General features: G+C 39.9%; 1 protein-coding gene across 7 annotated transcripts in view; it reads left to right on the forward strand.

Annotated features, from left to right (window-relative positions):
• Window positions 1-24174, forward strand: part of LOC120893824 (5-hydroxytryptamine receptor 1-like) — a 48623-nt gene that overhangs the window by 20430 nt on the left and 4019 nt on the right. For 6 of the 7 annotated variants that reach the window (XM_040295948.1, XM_040295947.1, XM_040295952.1 and 3 more), the window contains 2 exons: window positions 23487-23587; window positions 23677-24173. The gene's annotated coding sequence lies outside the window, so the exon portion shown is untranslated. Of the gene's footprint in view, window positions 1-22309; window positions 22463-23486; window positions 23588-23676; window position 24174 lie in introns of those variants that run through there. The other variant, XM_040295954.1, reaches the window with a different exon arrangement.

Here is a 24174-nt window from a genome sequence, read left to right on the forward strand (position 1 = left end):
TTTAACAACAACATGGCTCGGTCCCAGATGTTGCCACACATGTGCTGTTTGATTGATTTGGAAAAACTCATAATAGCGCTTAATTTTACAAGAGTTTTGCGGCACCAATAGCCAAAAGCATTAAAAATTACGAAAATGTAGCCCTTAAAAATACATGTAGCTTTCAATTGATGACGTCAACAATTTCTTATTTTCACGTCACACTGTACGTCATAGTCATAATCCAGCGAGAAAAGTATGGCGTATGACTGACTTCTTCGAAGCAGTTGCTAAACGCCAGTTGGGTAGCAGGTATCTTGACTGACTTCCGCAACGAGGCGAACAAGTGCGATCAATGAAGCCAACTTACTATTCATAATCGATGCTAATTGACTGTCGATGAAGTGAGAAAAGGTGAAGTACACCAATCTGCCCCTTAGGCGCCTTCATCGCGAGCACAGACCTTGCACAACGATCACCACCGGGTGGAACACGATCGTGTGCCGGGCGATGAAGCAGCCAATATGAACATATATGTGTGTGCGTTAGTACGAAGCTGAGGGAAAGCCGCCGTTCTCCCGCTGGGCACTTGAAGATGATAGCTGATTCAATCACTCGACACTTCATGGTAATGCAAGCACGGTAGAACTGCTCCCACGGTGCAATTTCCGCTATTTCCTGCACCGGTAGCGGCATCCAGTCCCGTCATCACCGTCTAATTTTCGTCTTACTCGCAGGAGTTGAATGGTGCCAATTCCCCTCGAGAATGCAAATCGATATTGATTTAGAAGCGAGCGGTTTATGTAAAGCTGAATGTATCCATCGTCATGCAGAATGCAGAGTGTAAGCAGTAACGGGTAGTACGTCCAGCAGAAGGCCCCGAGTAAAGTTCTAGGCTAATGCTAATCATTCCACTGCAGCGGAAGATGATTCAGGTCACATTTCAATCACGAAATGAGTAATAGTGAAGCAAGAATAATAATGCAGACGTTCTGTCCGTCCACTGGTACGGCAAACCATTCTACTTTACAAACCCATCTCTCCAGCTCGCTTGCCATTCTAGCCAGGTTAAGGATACGATCTCGAGACAATAGGATGGAACCGTGAAAGTGCACTTCACGCAAAGCACCGGAACAATCTGTTGGAGGGCTTTTGTCGTTATATCTGGAAAATAATTTCCATTTTTCTGCTTCTGGATGGTATTCTGCAGGAAGAAGCGTCAATCCATGGGTATGTGAGTTGGTACAAAATGAATATTTAATGTTAGTGGAACAGGGAAAAGGGCTAATAATTTGAATTGTATCATATTTTTCACGTAGCGAAACGAACAGGCATATCTGTGGTACTTTGTAACACTTTACTTTAGTGGTGAGTCTGTTCCTGGAATAGAGCAGCACCGTTTTCACAACTACCTCTATCTACATTGTTGTCCAATGTCGTGTTTAAAGGTATGTAGATTTTAGTCACATTCCGTTTGAATTCAAATTGTTTGTCGCTTCAAATCATCAACTCTGAAAAATTAGTTCATCAGTGTGGCGTGGTAGTGTCGTTGTTAATCACTCGCAGTGTATAAAACACTGCAACCGTCCGCCCTCTTCTAGCTTCTGCAATTGAGCACTCTCAATGCGTGTCACATCTCGGGCTAGTCGGCAAACGACACGCTCACTATTGCAAGCTTCTATGTAAGCGCAGTGCTTGGCTCGGTGTAGTGCCGAAAAGAGTGCATTCGCTACACTTGAATTGCTTTATACCGTGTACCGTTTTTGCACGCCACCTTCTCGGTTCAGCCCGTTCCCGCGGCCTTACTGTTTGAATCTGTCGAGGTCACAGTGGGCAGCACTTCATTGTGCACTCAAATTTCATCCAATTACACTAATAATGGAACAGCATCGTATGTGCATTCAAATGCGGTAACGTACCGAATGGCAGCTGAAGGGTAGCGTTCGGAATAGTGACCGGGGATGTTCTCTTGGGGTGCAACGATAACGTAAGCACGAGCGCGCGCGTGCGGGTGCGTCGTAGGGTGAAATGCATCATAGTTTCAGACGATTAAATAGCTTCCCGCTCGTGACTGTCACCGCGTTCGGGTGGCGTTTGATTGTGAAGAAAAATGGAAACAATCAAGATAGCGTGCGTGAAGACGGTTCAGTCTCATTTGAGGGCGATTCTTACCACCCTTTGATGGCATTGGCAAAAACCTTGGCTGTAGCAGTTTGAGGTAAAATTAGCGACGGGCGGAATAAAGATAACATCATCGGCAGCAAACGTGTTTGTTGATCATGGTCTAGTGAATATTTAATATTTTGATGAGAGTTTGCTTGCTACAAATTAGTGGGACACAGTGCTGTGTACTAAACTGAGACACGCACTCATGTGGCAACATCATTCATCATAAATATCGCTATATAAGATAAGATCGGACACGCTATACTGTTAACGCATAAGACTTCTTTAAAAATTAGTTTGATTTAAATACGTCATGCTGAAAAATGGCTGATTTAAACAATCGTCTTTTATGGAATATTAAGAAAAGCCTAAAAATGGCACTTAAAAGCTATAGATTTTTATGACTTTGTTTCTAATAAAAAAGTACAGATTATCATAAAACTAATGCAACTGCTTAAAACTTTCCGATTGTTGATTGTTCTTAATGTGCCTTGTAGTACCTAAATCTTGTTCATTTTGATTTAACATCTTATTTATAGATTGGTTACTAAGCTTTTCTGCATAATAGCGGGACTGTTTTTGGCATTTTTTAATCACAAATGTCAAAAGCAATGTCATTGATGTTTTGTAAGTCAATTTATTCATTTTCCTGGTGTCAATTTCTGTTAAAGTTTTCTGTTCCCTGCTCCAGTTTCAATTTTTGGTTAGAAACACATTCAGTCACTTTCCCAAACATGATCGAAGAGGAGCGATAGTTGCAGTTGCCTACATTAAACGGTTGCTTTATTTTGCTTCATGGGTATCCTGCTTAGTTATGCGTACAATATGGCAAAATGTTCAAAAACATCATAGGAAACCCTTTCCCGAATTCGATTTTTATTCGATCATTTTATGTCATTTTTGTCATTGCTTCGATCATTCTTGCTTCGCTCGAGTTAAGGAAAGCGGGTGTATGTTTTTACTTTAGGACTTTTGATTTGTTTCGATTTTAGGCCTTGCTTCGTGTCAAATTTATTCTAATGGTACAGTCTCATTTCAATCATGTTATTCGTCCACTACTTGTTTGTATTACATTATCACCGAGAACGTTAATTTTTTGTGTAACTGTGCGCTATGAAAAGTATTGTGGTTTGGTTAATATAATAATTTAATTGTTTTCAAAGCCACTGCTTAATAAAATAATAAAAAAATAATCTATTATATATACATTTTAAAACAAGCACTTTTGCGTATTAAAATACGTTAAAAGCGTCAACTGACAAACACTACCAACGAAAATAAATCAATATCGTTTCAATCAACACAAGTCGACCGGGGTTCCGCTTCCAGTACGCACGTAGCTTAACGATTGTTGCGCGAGCCACAGTGCAATAAATCACCGCTTAGACACGCTCGAGGGTTATAATGGTGCTGCGGCATGCAAAGAGTGCAATATAAGCAGCGCCACCCGACACCGTTTATGGGCCGGACGTCGTGCGCAACCCGGGGACGCATTCATGCCCAGCTGACGACTTCCTAGCAACACCCCCCTTCTTTACCCCTCTTCCTCTATCAACCATTAGTGCAACGGAACGAAACAATTAAACAAGACCATACTTAGCATTGGTTTGTCAATGCGCAAGCAAACATAGATAACAGATAAATTGCCAGTGGTCTCCACGCATTCTAGCTCGTTTCCTCTCTCTGCACCAGTGGTGGAGCAAGCTCATCTTAGAGCGAGAGAAAGAGATATAAAAAGATAGAGAGATAAATATATATTTAAAGAGAGAGAGAGAGAGAGAGAGAGAGAGAACTCATTTCCTTCCACATGTGAATTTCGCCCCTACGGAACCACTTCGCCCCGTTAGCCTATTATAATATTGACATTCCAATGGTTCCGACACTCGGCATAATTTACATCACAGCTGGACGGTTCCCACACGCGGCTTCTACACATGCACGCACACACCCATAGTCACAGTGAGTTGCTTGTAGTTGCTGGAGGAGCTCGCCAACATCATCGTTATCGTGCGATAGCGTAGGTATATGGGAAAATAAAGTGTGCCAAATTAATTAGTTCAATAAGCAATCATGCTCTGACAGTGAGATTGATGAGCTGATCAAACTGATTGAGGGCAGTAAGGACGACAAACTGGAAGCAAAGAAAGAACACGCAGCAGTACTGTGCGTTGTGGGGTTGGAATACTTGGAAACATTGCCATACTTCGCAGCAGATACTGCTATTTAAAGCAATGTAAAAATAGATCTACACTACTGGATTATATTTATCGTTGTTAATTGGTGGTTTTGTTTTGCGGAGTATTGGAGAAATCCCTCCCTAACCAGCCAGCAATGTTGATTGAGTATTGTTGCAATTATTTTATAAAAACACACTCGCCAGCCCACACCAAACTTTCCCGTCGTACGGCTGCTGGCCAAACAAAAATCGGCAAGTGTAATTTCGTGCACGATGGGAGCATATAATTGAATTTTGGTTGCACGTGGTTGATCGTATTGGGCCATGTTTTGGGCCTCACGCATTAAAAAAAAAAAAAACAAACAGGAAAGCGATAAATTGATTAAGCTTTCAGACCGGAAGTTTTTCAGTACACAGCTTCGGCTACAGGGCCAAACAGGTGACAGAGTTTGCTAAGGGAGAGTGTCGGAGGTGACCGCCCTTGTTTACGACGGTGGTGAGCGCAAAATTAATTACGTGTGAAAAGCAACACCAACGCGTGAACCATCAGGCGCTGGTGGTTAGTGCTGCCCGATTAGCGGATTCGAGTTGAACGGGGGAGGGTGTGAACTGGTGGGAAAAGAGGAACCTAAATACTAACGGGATGTCATGTTCCGGTTTGGGTGCTGGGTGTAAATTATATTTACAACAGGCAAGCATGATTTACTACTGTTTGGATAGTAATATGTTTGAGGTTGTTTAATTCAGAATCGTACCCTGATAGATGAGTTATTCATAGCCCATTTTAAGGAAACAACATAGATGCAAATATTTATGATTCTGATTGAAATAGCAACACATTAGTGTTTTCATATGACAAGGAGTTAAAGTAATATTGACGATTTAATTTATATGAGTAGATATGAGATGACAGTCAAACGCAATAGATAATGACAAATTTTAAACAAACGTGACCACGAAGTATGACGTATACTACAATAATAGGTGCTCAATAAAATGTTTATTATACCGGCATAAAAAGAACCTCCATACTCGAATATTATTTTGACTTTCTGCCTTTCCTTTCCACCAAATGGCATCTACACCAATATCATTAAATGAAGATATACTTCAATGTATCACTTTATCTGCTACAAGGCAGGAGACGTTCTGTCGCTATCAAAATAAGAAGTTCAACACACAATGTACCGATGGCACAGTACAGTAATTCGATTTGCTTTAACACCATAAACATCGATAAAACACGACCCTGACCCATACCGTTCGATGTCCATAAATTTCTCCCGACACGAAAGCATTCACGCTGTTGGACATGGGCCCACGGGAACAAGAACGTTAATGTTTCCAGACAACCGTGCAAAAGTCACCCTCGGCGGACTAATAAACTTACGTCACGAGAATCCACGGTCGTGCGAGGTGGCGGGTTGTTTCAGCAAATTGAATGAAGACAAATAAAGATAACCGACACTCGTGTGGTAGTTTGCTGGGTTTTGGATCTTCGCACCTGTGCGCGCTGCTGGTTCACTTGACCATTCGCAGCCTCACCCGGCAACATGACGCGCCTAGTCTTGCGAGGCGGGACGATGCGCACAAGCACGCACTTCCTATCTGACGCGTAAACAAACTACAAACGCGTCTACCGGGCGCCTACCGGGGACTATGGACAGTTATTTGGACGCGTGGGCGCCAATAAACCGACGGTGCATGGTTTCGAAAGCAGCAGGTGGTGTTTCGATGTTGAGTCCGCGTAGACAGTCACGCTAAAAACACGCTGGCTGTGGTGTAGTTGACATTCATGCTCGGTATGTGGCGCTATTTTGGAACAGCAACATTTTTTATGAACCATCCCAGTTTCACGCTGATAAACCTTATTCTTGGCGGTAAAGAGCTTGTTGTAAGCATAGAGATTCGACGTGAACAAACTAATAAGCAGTAAAATGTGTGAAGTACAACCCGACGGCTGTTAGTAATGTTATTGATGCTAAAAAAACAAATTTATGAACTTCACAGAAAAAAACACATAATTTTAAAGTACATAACTAACATAAGGCGGTCCCGTGGTACAGTCGACAACTCAAACGACTCAATAACTTGCCCGTCATGGGTTCATGCCTACAATGGACCGTCCTCCCGTAACAAGGACTGACTATCCGGCTGCGTGATAATGAATTAAGTCTCGAATGCCTGTATAGGCCGGCATGTCCGCGTAGGACGTTACGCCAAATAGAAGAAGAATCAACATAAACATCAAGAAGAAGACGTCTTGAAATTTAAAATGATGTTTTTCCAGGGACACATTAAATTTTATAATATTTTCAACTTCATGCACTTCTTTGCTTGTTGTTCGACCATCCATCATCTTAAGTACTTATCGATCTTTTCCTTTCCCTTAGTTTATGTTTAAAAGATAAGATTTTTTTTTACTGTTGAAGTTATGGGACAAAGAAATATATTTTTTTTCAATGTCAGCACTTCATTTTATACACATTTGTCATATTGAATAAATAATTGGAATGACCACAACATTTACCAAATCTCATTTTGGCTAATTTTGATGTATTGCCAAGGAGATTTTTGCCAGGAAAAAGTATCTGTTCAGCGAAACAACTGGCATTCAAGATTGAAGGACATTCGAGATTGGAGCACCATCGAAAGTGCGCGGAATTGACTGACACATATTGTTTGGTGTAAATGTACAATGCTGTCGCAGATACTCAGTGACTACGTTAAAGAAGAGAGGGTACCTAAAAAAATAATAATAATATGGTAAAATACCATATTAAATTTAATGTAGATTTTTTTAACTGAATGGAACTAAACTGAAATCCTTTTATGAGTAAATAAAACCTATGTCTAAATAAAGAAAAGATTCGAAAAAAAAAAAGATTTAAAACTCGTCAAACAGCAATTGTATTATTTTTCATACATTTCAACCAAATTTAACTGTGTACGCGCAATTGGCACAATATAAAATTTTGTGTTAGAATTACAAATTGTCTGGCTATTATTAAGCTTGTGAAATATTTCACATAACGATTAGTGTGTGATTAGTGCATGATTAGTATTTTTGAAACTTCAAAAGTGTGATACTATTCTGTTCAGCTAAAAATAGGCGTAATTTCATCATTCATGAGTAACCAGTCGGTGCTGTGTAGTGTGATTCAATGCCACAAACAGTATTTTCAGGAATAAGCAAAGTCAAACTGTGTTTGTTAAATAGCTTTGCTTGTATTTATAAATGGAATAATAACTTATGTGTCTCTTAGAATTTGTTCAACAAATAGGTAGTGTAGCATGTAATTGTTTCATTTTCGTAGAAATTCAAACTCTATCTGAAAATAAGTAAATGAAATTGTATTATCTAGCCTTTACAATCCATCTCCATTATTGAGACAACGCGAACGACATAGATTACACGTAAACCGGTAGCAAAAAACTTAACCCGAAGCTCAAAACCCATGCTCTGTATATAACGAATAACGAAATCATTGATACAGAAATCGCTTCCAAACCATCGTGGCACGTGATGGCAACAATACAATTCAATAAGAAACACAGCGCTGCCATTGAACTGTAGCTTCTGCAAGGAGCACAGCTCCTACTGGCACCAGCTGCCTGTCCTGAGGCGAAAGTATCGAACTCGCGAAGCGCAAATGATGTTAGCCCTGGACGGGCAGGGGATCGTGTAGGAACAAACCAGATGGAAATTGATTAAATTTGGTGTACGCTGTTTTGGTTTGAAACATAAACAAGCGCAAGCTCGGAAACACTTGTTGGCGACATCGCCGGCTACATGAAACAATTTATGCGCAATGTCGAGCTAAAGTAGATGGTGAATTTTTCATTTTATTTTACTCGCTCGATTGTTGTTATGTACGCTATTTTTCTTGCGTGCCTTCTTCCATGGTAGGAATAGGACAGCCTTGAACAAATTGCCATTTAAACTGAGCAAACATCCGGTTTACCCGGAACAAGAAGGTTTTATTCAGAGAGGGGCTGGAATTGTTTGCTTACGATAATCTGCAGCACAAGACCGCAAACAAAGCGGCCAAGCGGCTGCATGGGTTGTTTCGGTCCTTATAAAAACTATCAACACTGTTCGGATCTTTTGATGGTTCAATCGATTATTCAGTGAAGTGAATGCTTCGGAAAACATCATCAACCACCGGCCCAGCTGGGCAGGCTAAATGTCAAGGTGTTTTAAGGTGCACCGAATCCTTCGATTCCCTGTCATGTCAGTTAGCCCTAGCAAGGGTGAGTGTTGAGGTTCGGGATGGAAACAGTGCAATCTGGGCGGACGTCTTTTTTCGTAACATTCAATTTTCTCCGCACGTCCCAACGAGATCGGATACATAAATTTGGTCTTTTTATCGAAATTTCAAAAGGATAACACACACACATCTACCCGAACGTAACTTTGTGATGCGATGCTATTTTGTCTTCACGTTTTTGTTCCTCTTATCCTTCTGCGAAACCTTTTTCCCGTTAAATCCGTGGGTAGCGCAGGGTGGACAGTGAATTTTGTTATCTTTTCTCGAAAATTGCACACCTTTCTGGACACTCTATCGGGCTAGGAATGTTTCCTGCATTTCCGCCCATTTACAGTCAGACCCTTCAAAACATCCCTTTTCGATGCCAGCGATTGGTGATAAACGGTGTGGAAAACGCTTCGTTACTCAATTTGAATCAGCTTTGGACGAATGCAATTACACCGAGTTGCCTTTTTTGGGGCGGATAGGGATCGTATGAAACGGAGAGGCACGATGGTTTCGCACACGTGAAACGAGTTATCGTGTTATAGTTAACATATTTTGATGCTGACCCAGATTGGTTGCCGGCCGTATAAATTCAATTGATTTACATCGACTGGGTGACAGGGTTGCATTATTTCATGCTGAAGAAATCATTTTAACATTTCAATTCAAGGAAAATTTACAAAATGTTTATATAAGCTTTTGAAGAAATGTACCTTATATTTTAGAAAAGAACCCTTTTTTAAACAATTGAACAGCCAGCTTGGTATGTCGCACAATATCACAAAGCTCTACTTTCATTTCCACGGGTTGTGCTTGGTGCTTGCTCTTAGGAACCCGGTTATTCATAATTAATTAGCTCGACCAACAAAAAAAACACACACACACCCAGCAGGATAACATAATCGTAACGCATCATTAGACAAATTCGCTATTGACCGACGATCAAACGATACGGAGCAATCGGGGCTAACAAAGACACAGCAGGAAAGACTTTTTTGCTTGTATAACACAACAACTGGACAGCTTCTTTGTTGTACGTGCTCATTTGCTGGTGGAGGCTGCCTGAGATACGGTTCATGGCAGTATCCAGCAGGCAGTATGTGAAAAAGCAGACGCCATCTATGTGTGCATTCGATTGGAACATTCGCTTCCTGCGGACACGGCAGAATGTTTCACACATGCAGGATGATACAAACAATAGGAAAAAAAAACAACCCATTTGGACCAAAAGCTGAAGGAAGGAAGGAATGAATGAAGGAATGAAAGAACAAAGCAGTTTTCTCTCATATGACGATGCAGATACTGTTGTTTTTGCTATACAGATCTTGAGTAATTTCTAGAAAATCCCGGTCCACAATTTATCCATAATTCGGCGTGATTTGAAGTCAAATATCAGCAGAAATGATGAAAATAGCGAAGACAGAAGCACACACAAAACGGCACGCTCCCGCATGCCTTATGTGTTATGGCATCTTGTGAATCTCATGTCCCGTGTCTTGGTATTCCCTCAAACGTTCGCATATCTCATCGGCCAAATTCGTGAACGAAGATTACCAGCAGACAATCCGGATACAACAGCAAACGAGGCCACTATGTCAAACCACTCCTTTGCTCGATCTTCTCCCAAACGCTCGCTTCCACCTCGAGAAGGATTAATAGATGTGGACAATAAACAGTGGGCAGCGGTGGCAGTATGGAGCGGACTCATTTGCCAAACGCAACACGGTCATCAACCAAATCCACCAGTTTTGTACACATGGGCCGAAAATAGTACAATAAATTCTCGTTACGAGTTAAGACTTAAACCTTTCGAGATAAAGTGGGCCCCCATTAGGGGACGGTTTGGGCCTGAATCGGGGCAGGTTTAAAAAGGCAGCACCGAACAGGGATGATGGGTGAGTATACCGGGTACAAAGCGGTACAAACATTATGTGCCATAAAATATTTCTTAGTCGCACGAGACCACACAGGCGCGGATGGCGTCGCCTTCATCACGGTAATGTACATTCCAGGCCGCAGATGTTTCGACCAGGCCTCGGTTGTGCATTTGACAGTTCCGATATGGTCGACCCAAGAAGCCAACCATATATTCCTTGCCAAAATCAGCAACTCTCTCTCTCTCTCTCTCTCTCTCTCTCTCTCTCTCGCTCTCTCTCTCTCTTTCTGTGCTACGCACACAACCGCACATACGGAAACGATAGTACAAAGATTCGGCAAAATAAATGAGTAAGAGGGTAGAGTGTTTTTCGCGATACAGTGCACAAATGGCCAAAGGAAGTCGTTAGGTTTGCCGACGGACTATGCTCGTTAGTTTACGGTTCTTTAAATATGTCTTAGCCATCATTGCAATGTGGAAGCAATTTGTCACGTAAACTCCTTACTCTCGGCTTACGTAAGATTTCTGATAAGGTTTACCTTCACATATCGGATATTGCAGATTGTTTAGACAATTACCAACAGTAGTGCTATTCAGTACCGATTTTTCGAACCTCGATTACTGATCGAAACTGATTACCTTGCTTTGAGTGACTCAATATGATTGCCATGGCTATCAATAACAGGCTAATACTAATGCAATGTTGTAGTGCTCTGTATCTTATAAACCTACCAGTAAGAGCTACTTTTAACGGAATTTAGGGAAAATTCAATCAGTTTTTTCTCGACAAACTTCCAATTTGAAAATGACAGCTCAATAGGGACACAAATTGACACCCTATATCATTATGCCGATCATATAAGATTTATTAGAATCGAGTATGTTTAAACCATGTTTAATTTCTGATAATCGAATTAGTTTTAAAAATTAAACCAACGAGTGTTGTATTCAGCATCGGTCTTTCGGATTTCTGGAATAATCTTCTAACTCGTTCCTTTTCCTCGTAGTTTCCAACTAGTAATAGAATACACAATATTTGTTAGCTAAGTAACTGAAGCCGACGTAAAATGTGATAACGAGATGAAATGAAATTAAAAAATGATAATAAATGCAAATTTGTAATATAGAGTTTAAATAGTGCTGATTTAAAAACATGTTTTTTTAAATCAGTCATCTGTTTAAAATCAGTTTTTACACGGAACTGAATATTTAGTCAGTGAGATGAAATCCACACAAGCATTCAAAACCATTTGCCAACTCGAGAAAGCATTTGCTAACCTCAAGCAGTTTGGAGTTTTTATTCGGCTTGTTTATTGTATCATAAAAAGCTCAATTTGTATCAGTTTTTTTTAATTCCATTATTCATTTATAGCATTATGAAAGTATTTCAGTGAGAAATGAAAAACAAAATTTCTTTTGTAGCAGCATAATCTATCATGTAAGAACTTTAAGTAATTATATTCAATCCATTCACTGAAAGAAGTAGAGGAATAATATATGCAGCGATAGTTTTCTTCAACAGTAGCCTTATCTATAGACAACTATTTTATTGCACGTAGTTTCTCCTATATAGCACTGTACTTCAAATAATCAATTCTGATTTTGAGATAACTAGCTTCTAAATCCAGTTGGCATAACTGTGTAACAGTATTGTAATGTTTAGAGCATAGTTACCTTGCAATGGCCCATAATATGGATCGTAAATTTTATATATCAGCACCATAAGAAATTTGGGCAGCATAAGTCTTGAACGTTTAAAAACGGAAAATACTGGATATATCCTTTTAATCTGTTTCGCTGCCTTCAAAATAGAATTTGATTAAAAACATCCTCGAGCATCATCTTTACTGTCACAAATTATGGACAAGAATTGAAAATGAAAAACAACCTCCCGGACCAGTGTCGTCAGTGGCAACAAAGTAGGATTTTTCTTGCCAATGTTTAGCTTGCTATCATGACGTTTTGGTATTTTATTTCTAATTACATTTCTTCTCAAATGTCCATCATTGGACACAATGCCTTGCCAACAGGTCAACTTCTCCATGTTTCATTTTCAACAGTAGGGAAATGGAAGAAATGAAATGCTAGCCTCTTAGTCCTCCACCGAATGCCATACAGATGGACAGGCCTGTCAATGATGTAAACAAGGACGACGAGAGAAATTTTTAATAAAATTACCAAAAAAAAATCCACTCAACAGTACACAGCATGCAAAGCAAACTGACCCCATTGCTACGATCCCGTCAAACTAAACAGCAGAACCGCAGGCTGTGTTTTCTTCGTTTTGCTACAAAATGCTTCGGAAGAACTTTACGTACCGCTCGGAAAGTGATACATTCGCTTGAGAAAGAAAATTGAATTACATTGCTGACCGTTATTTGCTTTCATTTGCAAATTATGTGGGACTACGCAAAGTATGACTATTATTAGTTACTTTGCTGTAAAGATGTAGGATGAGATAAAGGAACGTTATGCATTGAGAAAACGACTGGAATAAATACGATTAACATTTTTACCCATTTCGTGTACGACGATTATAAACGGAGAAAGGGCAGTAAAAGTAGCCGGTTTTCAATTTGGCCGTTGGTAAGTGGAACATTCAGGGCAGAGCTTAAAGACATATTATACTACAACCGGTTTTGGTGGCTGTTTAAATAATATTCATGAATTGCTTTATGTATCGTACCATTAAAAACTTGTACGAACATCACACTCGATTTTCGCTTAACATGACTATGAAATGTTACCATTTAATTTGTTATATTTTTTGAGTGACAAAAAATGGAAAAAATCAGATGAAATATCTCACTAGGCAAGAAAATTGAATCGCAAACCACTACTTACGTGTCGGTTCACTCTCTGCAGCGGTGAAAAAGCCATTCCATATCTACATGTCATCATACTGGCCCGTGGTGACTGTACCCGAGACGCCACGTGCTGTAATGTATGCTTAAGAAGCTTTTTCCTCTCGCTACATAATATTCCACTTTCATTTTGTAGAGCGCCGCACCCTTAGCCGCGAAAACAGGCGACGAACAACTTATGCCGACAATGATGCGGACAATGTCAGTCCTTTCGCTTCCTAGGCGCACACTGTGTAAACTGGCAGCATTTTGTCAGGGTGTTTCATATTTTTTAAAGTTTCCTTTTTTTCTTGTGCAATATTCTCAACCTCAATGCGAGCAAATGCTGCTACTTTTGGCTATTTTTTTGTTGATGTTGTTTGCATTCACTTTTAGCACACTTTCAGGAATAAATTAAATTTAATTTTTTTCCAGAAATATTCTACAGCACAGGGTGGAATAGAAGGAAAATAAATTGCTATGGCTTTTGGGCTTTTTACGCTTTTGTTGGTTCTTTGCTTCAGCTCAATCCAGCATGATTCGATCCGTGAGACAAAATATTCGCATCCAAAGAGTAAATTAGATTGTTTCCTTCCCTTTAAACATAATGGGCAATTCAGGGGGTCCATCGACTAACGTATTATTATACAAGTGAATGGGAGCGGCACGGAAATTAGACTGGAAATAGCGTTTGATGGATGCGAGTGATGCTTAACGTGGCTCGCCTTCGATGGGCAACATTTGACGTAGCTAAGCGGTACTGTTTTGGCATCTTTCAGATAATAATTTTAATTCAAGCTGATGGCAACGGTAAAAATTAAACGTCAGGAAAAAGTTATCACAACAAGAAACATGTAGTGTTATTGAGACTCACTTGAATTACTAGAATCTGATAAATTATCTAAGCTGTCGAAAAGGATAGCAAATGTAATTGAACATGACTTGAGTGACTACAAAGACTTTAATAATAATTATTCTTGTCTGTGCCTTTTCTTTTTTATTTATTTTGGAGTAAAGTTTTTAATTGTATAAGACTGAATTAAAGCCGTTCTCATAGTACAGTCGTCAACTCGTACGACTTAACAACATGCCCGTCATGGGTTCAATCCCCAAGTAGACCGCGCCGCCATACGTAGGACTGACTATCCTGCTATGGGGGGGAATCAATTAGTCACTGAAAGCCAAGCCCACAAGTGGGTACAGGCAGGCCTTGACCGACATCGGTTGTTGAGCCAAAGAAGAAGAAGAAGAAGACTGAATAAATAGATGTAAAGTCAAGTTCTTACTGCGAGGCGACGGTATATATGGGACTTGAAACCACGACGGACATTTAGTTAAGTCAGGCAGCTTTACCATGTGACCGCTGTTGAATACTTTTCTTTTACAGCTATAACATACTTCTTTCCTGGCTGTTGTTTGTATTTTGTTTATGTCTGAATTTTAATATAGGTTATTATTACTGAGCTTTTTGCGGATTCATAAGTTGCAGTAATAAAACCCTATATCAAAATTGAAACATTCTTCAACTCTGTGCTCGTTGTAGTAAAACAAAGATTGGGATGATAAACAATGATAATTACAATAAAAAATAGCCAAAGATGTTGGCCAGAATAGCTTACATACAGTTTATATATTTCACAATTGAATAAAAGTATTGTAGCTAAATCAGCCTAATCGATTAACTAAATCTAACCCATTGGGTACTAGTTAGAGATATTGTTAGAGGCAATTAATACTAGTATTCTATAGATGACTTCAGTAAATCTTATATGAAATAAGTACATTTTGTGTACTTATTTCATATAAAATAAAGTACTCTGCAAAAGCATATTCATTTTAAATATATTTAAAATCAGAGTCATATGAATTGAAAATTTGTCATAACGATAAATTGCAAATGGAATGTTCTTGAAAACATCGATTTCTTTATCAAATATTTTTAAATTTTTTAAGAAAATATATACTCTCATTTATTAAGGAAGACTCTTTCATACCGCAATATACACGTATGAACGCCTGAAAAGTTACAGCAAAAGCCACAATCGACCATTTGCATAAATTTCTTATCTCATGCTGATCCTTAGCTGACCATTTTTTCGAGAGTGTAATAAATGGTATAGTATGCGTCAATACTGCGGAGTGGATTTTTTTTTGAGCAAGAGTTTTCCAATCGTTTATCAGTTCTCGCCATACCCATACCTGATATATTCCCAAGACGGCGCTTGACTGTAAATAGCGCTTTAGAAAAGCGATTGAATGAAATGACTTCATACCAAATGGTAGAATACGCCATAATTCAAAATTATGTATTGGAATGTTTGAAAACCAAAAAAATATTGATATTCTCAGAAACGGGATTATGCTGTTCTTTATCTTGGTGCTTTTCTGTTGAGACCTTGACAGCAGATTAAATTTGTACCTTCAACTTGATTAGTGTGCCTTGCCGTACTAATGTTGAGAAATAATTCTTTAAAAACATTCCTAATTAATTTTTAGTACTACTTTTCGATTGAGTTAGCATTCACAAAAGTTTATTTGAAAAATTTCATTCCGACTCTGTGGAGCATGGGATTTTGAGCATTTGTTGTGCAACAACCCATGATGTATTTGAGTTAGTGCATAAAAGTGAGCTATAAACTCAAATTCTTGCAAAAGTTAAATTAAAAAATCATACTTGCTTCAGATCCGGCTCTGCTCAATCCCGGCGGGCATTTTATTTGAGAATTTTAACGAGCCTTTTCTGGAAACTTGAAGATATACTTGAAAATATGGCTGGAAAATAGTCGGGGAAGTAGGATGGATAGGTGGGTGTGGGTGTGTTTTATGCCTTTTGACTTTGTTTTTGTTTTCCCATATGCGCTGTCAAAGCTAAGAATGGAATCGGGTTACGCCCGGTGGGAAAAAAACCCCAACATCATAGCCGTATCAGCTTTATTAACCTTTTTCCCCGCAAAGGAGCGGCAAGTCAGTCGGCTGAAAACAAACACACACAAAAACAACAACAAAATCAACAAGATCCCGTACATATTCGTGGAATTTGTAACGATGCTTATACCACGTATGTGTGATTGTGTACGTCTTTGGATGAATTTTGTGTTTATTATCCTTCGGCAGAATCGTTCGTCTTATTTTCGTCTGTTGCTTTCGAGCGGTCCTGGAGCTGTAGGTGTTTTCTACAAAGCAACGCTGGATTCTAGCAGCGTGTGTTAGCTGGGCACATTGTCATTTTCTTTTCTGTCCGCCGTCAAACATTTTACGAAACATGACTTTGAAGGACATCACTATGGCGGGCAGATAAGTTCGAGAAAACATTTCAGGTATCACTAATACTGGACATTAGATACATGCACGATTTTTCATCTACAACAAAAGCACATAAAATAAGGTTCTGGTCCAAACAAAACCTAGTGGTCAAAGCATAAATTCCTTACTAGTTTTTATGCCGGCTTTATCAAAATCTTTATATCTGAGTATTTCACGTTCAACTTTATGTACATTATCTTTGTACCACATGGACCTGAGCTATAAATAAAACTTTATTTTATAACTATATTAATAGTTTAACCATTCGGTTTCTAGAGTAGGACAAAACAATCGACAAACAATGGCGCTAATCCGTGACAAATACCAAACATTCCTGCATCACACGGATCTACAGCAAACAGTGTGGTTCGGTTTGATTAAGAAACTCCTATAACGTACTTTCATGGTTGATATCATGTTTATGCAATAGGAATGTGCTGTTTGATTGTTTTGTTCGTGAACTAAACTAACATCCCAACACAATCCACATGCAGTTTGTTTCATCTTTGATCTATTTGCTGAAATTGGAGCGACCTTCCATTTTGACATGTGCAATGCGTTTGAAGTGTGACACCACACGCTTTCTGAAGCTAAGATGAAAAGTTTAACCCTGCAAACCATTTGTTTAACTTGCTCAAACTAGCACCAAAATTGAAGCCTTTGTAAAGGATCCATTCGGATACGTCCACCGGGGAGAAACTTCTTTGTTGAATTTGCTAAAAGTTGCCCTGGAAATATGTTTTTATTACCATGTGCCTCGGCAGTAGCGTAGTTTTTGTTTAACAAGTATTTTTGTTTGCGTTTCATCTAGCATCCTGCTCAGATCGTACACATTGTTCACATATTTGAATAGCACGAGAGACGAGTCAGCATGGGCGCTTTCTACCATCAGTTCGATTTTCTCCGTGGGCTATTCCTTTTAATTTCATCTCCTTTTGTGAAGTCCCGAGCAGGCATTATAAAACGAACAAATCCGTATTTGATTTCATTTTTCTACACATCTTGTCCCACGTGCTTTGTGAGAGGTGTGCTAGGTTTAAATCGAAGCTATGAAACAGCATCTTCCTAGCCAATCTTGCAGCAATGATCATTCGAGCAAGATTAATACAAAACCCGTTGGGAAATTTAGCACGCCTTGTATTGTTTGCTCTGTAAAATGGCTTTCTTACCTGTAGACGAGAGAACACAGTTTCTAACCGGTCCGATTGACCTTTTCCAGGGCAGGCCTATCGCTCGGGGATAAGGTTCGATCAACATCGAGTAGTATGTCAGTGGCAAACGGTTAGTAATATTGGTTGATCATAACCAGCGGAACCAATTCCATCCAAGGATACGTTTTGATGCGACTTTAATTGTCAGAAAAGTAAATATTCACCAAATCTGTTGGCCATATATGCTGCTTAACGTAGTGGCTTCTTAAGTTAATCTAACCGACACCAGTGAAACTTCAATTCATAACATATCTTTTGTAGTCAATTACAAACAATGCCTTTTTTAACGTGCAATTGGGTGTTTCGATCTCTATCAAACACCAATACACTAGCTAACTAACCACGTTGGTATGAATTTAGCATTAAGCCGTTTGCAGCATTTTACCAACAGCGTTTTCTGCCGCTTCACATTTCACCAAAACGGCTCGTTTTCCTGCTGCTAATAGATACATTTTCATCAAGCAGGCTAATTTTAAACAATCTCCCAAATGGTTTGATTACATGTCTGCAGCGTGCTAATGAAACTATTTAACCCTTAGCGAAGCCAATGTTTTGCTTAGCTCATTCACATTAAACTAGATGATCGCAGCTCTTCATTAAATGTGCCTTTTTATTGAACATTAACCATATCCAGCCGGCAAAGACGCCATTTGCTAGCCTATTCCGCAATCTGCTTTAAGGACTCGACGATGTGGCAAACCGCACGGGCAAAAAGCATCTTGCTATTCTGATTGAATGGGAATCGAAAACCACACGGATGTGCCGAACACAATCTTACCGTTCCTGCTTTGGTGGCATCTCTCCCGTGTTTCGAGTGTATATAGTCATATTTCGCCCGAGTTCTATTTATAAAAGGGTACGCAACGGTACCATCTCCCGGTGCACACAGCTGGTCTGTCTGCTGGACTCTTTATGGCTTTGGAAGTGCTGGGCATAGCCATGAACACACCGTAACCGGCACCGAGATGAGATTGCAGAAAATATTTAAGTTGGCGAAAGTAGCGCATAAATATACCACACAGCCCGAACAGTGGCAATCCATAGGAAGCACTGTGTGATTAAAGAGAAAAAATGGGCGTGAGAGAAAGAGATAGATAGATAGAGAGAGAGAGAGAGAGAGAGAGAGAGAGAGAGAGAGAGAGAGAAAGAGTGACAGTAACTGTACCGTAGCACAACAAATTCATGAGATACCCCATTTACCGCGAATCGGGACAATTCGGGGATCTTTTCGTTGGTCCGTTGAGTAATCGTACCTGTCTAACGGCAGCTGCTCCAGACATCCCTTTGGTATCTGTACGTATGTGCGTGAGTAAGGCATCCCCGTAGGCTGTATTGAATAACATATTCTCACTAGCCTAAAATGAAAACAAATGGGACTGGATTTCCGTCTTTTGATTCATGTGCAATGCTGGTGTCTCAAATTCATGCAAACAATTTCGCTCTTGGAGCACTAAGGGTAGGCATTGCTTTACGACTTTGAGGCGGGAATAAATTGGTGGTGCAGATAATTTCGATCTTGTCTACCTGTACTGTTAAATCTGTCCTACACAGGTTAAATATTAAACTATGATTTGAGTTTCGTAAATTGTGAAGTTATTTTCAATGAGTGGCGATGAGTTTATAAAACGAGCATATATGTATAAGGTATTTGGATAAATCGACTCACCATGCTACGGTTTGTTGGTTTGATGGAAGCGGCTTAATTAAGTTAATATTAATAATATTAATCGTTTGGTACGCTTCCTACGATCATTCACTAATTCTGCTACAATTTACAGTAACTTGACAGTGGTTTGACTATAGGAATGAATATCTTCACATGATACATGCAACTTCAGAAGAAAGATAAAATGTGATTTGTAGTTGATGGTGCCTTTAATTCACTTGAAATAAATGAGCAAAGATTTTTCACCTGATGAATGATTTCTTCCAAAACCTTCTTAAGTTCACCTGAAATTAAATAGCGCAATAATCTGTGACTTAATTAACATTCAATACTCTTCCTACCCACAGACAGCACATTTTGTGGCTTTGATAAAGACGCAATAATGATCACTCGAATACAAGGTATGGTGACGAAATAATTTAACAATCGCTGCCTCTTTCCGACTACCTGCGAGGTAGACTCAGTGCACGGTAACCAGTGTTTAAAACCATGCACAGCCTCCGCAAACTTTACCACAGTGTCGTTAATTTGTGGTTCATCACGCCCATGTTTTGTGTCGGGAAGCATCTCGCTACACGGCTAAGCGTTAGCAGAATGTTGTTAGCCTTTTTTACCGCTCTGTGCTTGATGCCAGCAAGTGTGTCTCTATTTATGAGTGGCACATTTTGGGGAGGGACAGGGAGTGTTAGAAGATAAACCATAAACTTTATCACATGCCGCAAATTATGTTCCTCTAGCTTCAATATGCTTGCATTCCAAGACAGCTGTGGGAAGATGAAATTAAACCACTTATTGTTCATTACACAACAATGATGGATGAGCATGTAGACATCATGAATAGACAGTACAGGCTTTGAAATGCTTGGATGTACTATTGAAATATTTTGCGATGCGTATGGTGCAAATGGGTTGGCTATAGGAGCTATGAATGAACAAAAGCATGAATAAATATTAACACAAAACAAAACCTCACTTGTTTGTTGCCTCAAAATGGCATCGAAATGTAATCAGCAATGTAATTTAAAACATTTATCTTTGCTCATCTCAATAATAAATACGAATAAATTCTAAACCATGTTGAAAGCTTGATGTAGATGTAAGCTTATGCAAGCTGCTATACCATCTGGAGCAAATTTGAGCCTGAGTATGCCTCAATAAATACATTATTTGTTTTACGCAAACCTATCACTAGAAGCTTCTGATTGCCTTTACAATTCCCTGGATTGAGAATTTCTTATCGAAATGGATGTTAATTCATTTTATAGAAACCCATCTGCTGTTGGAATTGGTATTTTGATCTTTGCATTTTATTGGCGAGTTCATATGTGAATGAGTGTGCTGTGATGGCTTGAAGGTTTTGAAATTTGAGCGAACCAATCACTCAATGCAATAGCACTTACAGTTGATGCGTTTGCAGTTCGACTTAATACATACTCTAGCAAATGAAGGTGTGAAATTTTCCTGCTCCAAGGTGCCGGCAGATTAGAAGCTCATTTGCACATCTCCATTGTATCGAAGATGCTTTGGGTAAACTTTCTTCCCTGTATTGAATAAACAGTGCCAACAGTGCACTGTTTCCGTTCAAGATGTATGCTGCCACTGACGCACCTATGGGTTTCCCATGTAAAAGTGGTGAACCATTATCGACGAGTGCTATCGTACAGGGATAGGCCATTTGTGGGGCGGCATGTTTCGCTTCGATGTTTACCGACCACTTGGTACACAAACCATACCATTGTGAGTGTTAATTTTAGCCTTTTGTTTTGATTGCCGGTGGATGCCTTTTTTACATCAAATGGTCTGATGCACGGATTCCATGCGCAGAGGTATCAGGTTTCTGTCGTTTTGTATTGTATGCCGCATAAAGGAGGCATGAATTATTTATTGAACAAAGGCACAGCGTGTGGATATGCATGTGGTATCAACCGGCGATGCCACTGTACAATTAAGCATTGCATTGTAATTCTTGAGATATGTAGTTGAGGAAGATTGCTGATTCGATGGACCATAGAGGCTGAGAGACTTTGCTTACCTGCAGCCTGTAAGTCAAGCACACCAATCGAATGAACATTATTATTCTATCAGAAGCCTAACGTCTTTCAGAACATAAACTTTTATTTTCGATCAAAATTGCAATCAACACAACTTTTGAAAATAAAAAATGAAAAGCTATGATTACAGAAATATGAATCTTCTCAAGATAATCCAGTAATCTGGATTATGTATATGTGTACATATATGATATATGTGTATGTTTAATATGTCAAGAAAACCGCAACGAAAACTAAAATCGTATGAGTGAGGTTGGTGTAAGCGTAATGTTGCTGCCATGATGTTTTTTATTACTATTGCTACTCATATCGAAACATCAATCTAGCAGTTGCAAATTGTTGGTTTTTCGTGACATTTGGGCGTACCGCCAAAAGCTCATTAGTGCCAACACATTACAGCTCGTGTTTAAAACATCAATTAAAAGTTATAATTACCATGATTTTGTTCATTTTCGTACTGTGAAAATGAATCAAAATGACTTTAGAAAGCATTTTGACAAACACTAACAACAGTGCGTTACTTTTGATTATCTTGTTGAAACTCAACAAGTAAATTCGTTCCCTCATGTTTCCTCCCCATCACATTCACGTTTGCTTACCTAATTTTGTCAGTCTCCATAACGCGAAATATTGTCTCTAATACTCTCTGCCTCCTGTCACATATGTTTTTCGGGCTCGTAACGACGTTTTACGTTCTGGGCCGAGAAGCGGAACCAATTTTAGAAACGTCATTAAGCGATACCAGGCGCCTCCACCGCCACCAACACGTGGCAGTATTACCGGTGTGCAGAAACCCTCTTAAAAGCATTCCAAGCTACCAGAAACCGTCGGTAACAAAAGTGGCAGGGATGCCTTTTTCCTTCATCAAAACACCCATTCCACAATTGCCGCTCCACTGTATCTCGTGTTTACCTCGTGCTCACAGTGCCCCGAAGGTAAGTGTATTTTAGGCAAACATTCTAACCGCGCGCTAGTCTTACCGGGTTCGCCCGGGAGCAAGAAAAAAGGGGTCGGTTAAGCTCGGCTCAGTTGACTTGCGTTGGCCGTCTGCAGTGTTGCCGGCGGTGGAAAATCCATTAAACGAAACCAGTTAGCGCGTTGGACCAGCTGCTAACTGGAAGATTCAAAATGGCCGCTCGCCAGCCTGCCGAAAATGGGGGTTATTTTGCCACATTGGCAGGCGAAGCTTTGCATTAGTACAGCCGAAGCAATTGGCACGCTTCTTTGGCGAGCTCAAGCACATTAAAGCAGCTCCAATAAGGCTTGTACGAGCTCCTGCCACGAGCGCACAGTGTGGAAAATGTGGTTGCCTTTCGTGTACGTTGGCGTTGCGTGTTTGTGTGCCTTATTGATTTTCATCGCAACTTGCGGCTCCGCGCTTCAAAACCAATAGACGCGGGAAACATTATTCCATTGGTGAACTCTTGATAGCCGAAAGGTTTCAGTGCACCGTACCATCGGTCCGTTTATTTTAGTGAGAAAATCAAATATTTGAAAACGGAGTTTGGTGCTGACGTTGCGCAAAAAAAGGGTTGTGTATTTTCTTCCACCAATTTCTCACACTCTCGTCAGACCGTATTCACTGGGAAAAATTAATTCACCTCTCGCTGTGCTTACTTTATCGGTATGAAAAGCAATTTTCATCAATAACGTTCTACACCTTCCGGTGTGCCCAGGCAGCGAATAAAGAGGATGAATTAAACTTACTCATTATAAAAGGCAATGCAATTTAGAATGGTTCATTTATTATTGAGCTCCTTTAATTTCGTCTACTTTATATATTAGTATTGTTAAACAATGGTTGCTGATGAGCATAAGTAGTAAATTAATGTAAGGTGTAAAGAACACATTTCATGCCATTTTAGATGATTTACGCTTCACTCTTGTCCTGTGCATTGAGATCTTCCTTCTTATATACGAATTGCTGAAATATTAAACACATTTTTCTTCTATTTTCAGTTTGTCGGGACTAGAAATTGGATCATTCTGTGCAACGCCGCTACGCTTAGCAGGCTTGGCCACTGGTTCTACCCTGATTGGTTATTGCCGGGCTGCACAATGTATGTGTTATTCCTTACCGCAGAGCTAAAAATACCCACCAACAACTACAGTTCATACAATAACAAATGCTCTTTGTGTATTTTTACAGCATTTCATCTGCTCGCATAAAGCAAAGGCGTTTCGCAAGTATCTCGCGAAATTGAGGTTGCGACCGCTATTTTGCATTCTACTTGTTTCACACATCGGAGCCCACCGGAGTGACGAACCCCCTCATGACGGCAACGGTGAATCCGGTGATCAAAGTGCCGGTACTGGAAAAACCACTCAACTCCGTCCCGGTGGTCGAGATTGGCAGCGCAGCGCACCTGCAGCTTGTCCCGCCTGCCCGGGCAATCAACGGTGCAGCATCAGCAGGTGACACGGCTGTCGTCAGCAACCGCAGCTCCAGTGGCAATCATTTTTAGATTCTTTCACTTCCGAGAGCCACAGTGGCAGAGTGAGAGCAAACGCAGCTTCGCCACAGTGACATTATTAGGGTGCCACGAGAGGGATAACGATGATACAGTAATTCAATCAAGCCGCTTGCTGTTTCGGTCCGTTTTTTTTTCTTCTTCGCGACCGGGGACAGAGTGCAATCGCGTGAAGG

This window comes from Anopheles arabiensis, chromosome 2 (genome assembly GCF_016920715.1).
Source record: "Anopheles arabiensis isolate DONGOLA chromosome 2, AaraD3, whole genome shotgun sequence".
Lineage (NCBI taxonomy): Eukaryota > Metazoa > Arthropoda > Insecta > Diptera > Culicidae > Anopheles > Anopheles arabiensis.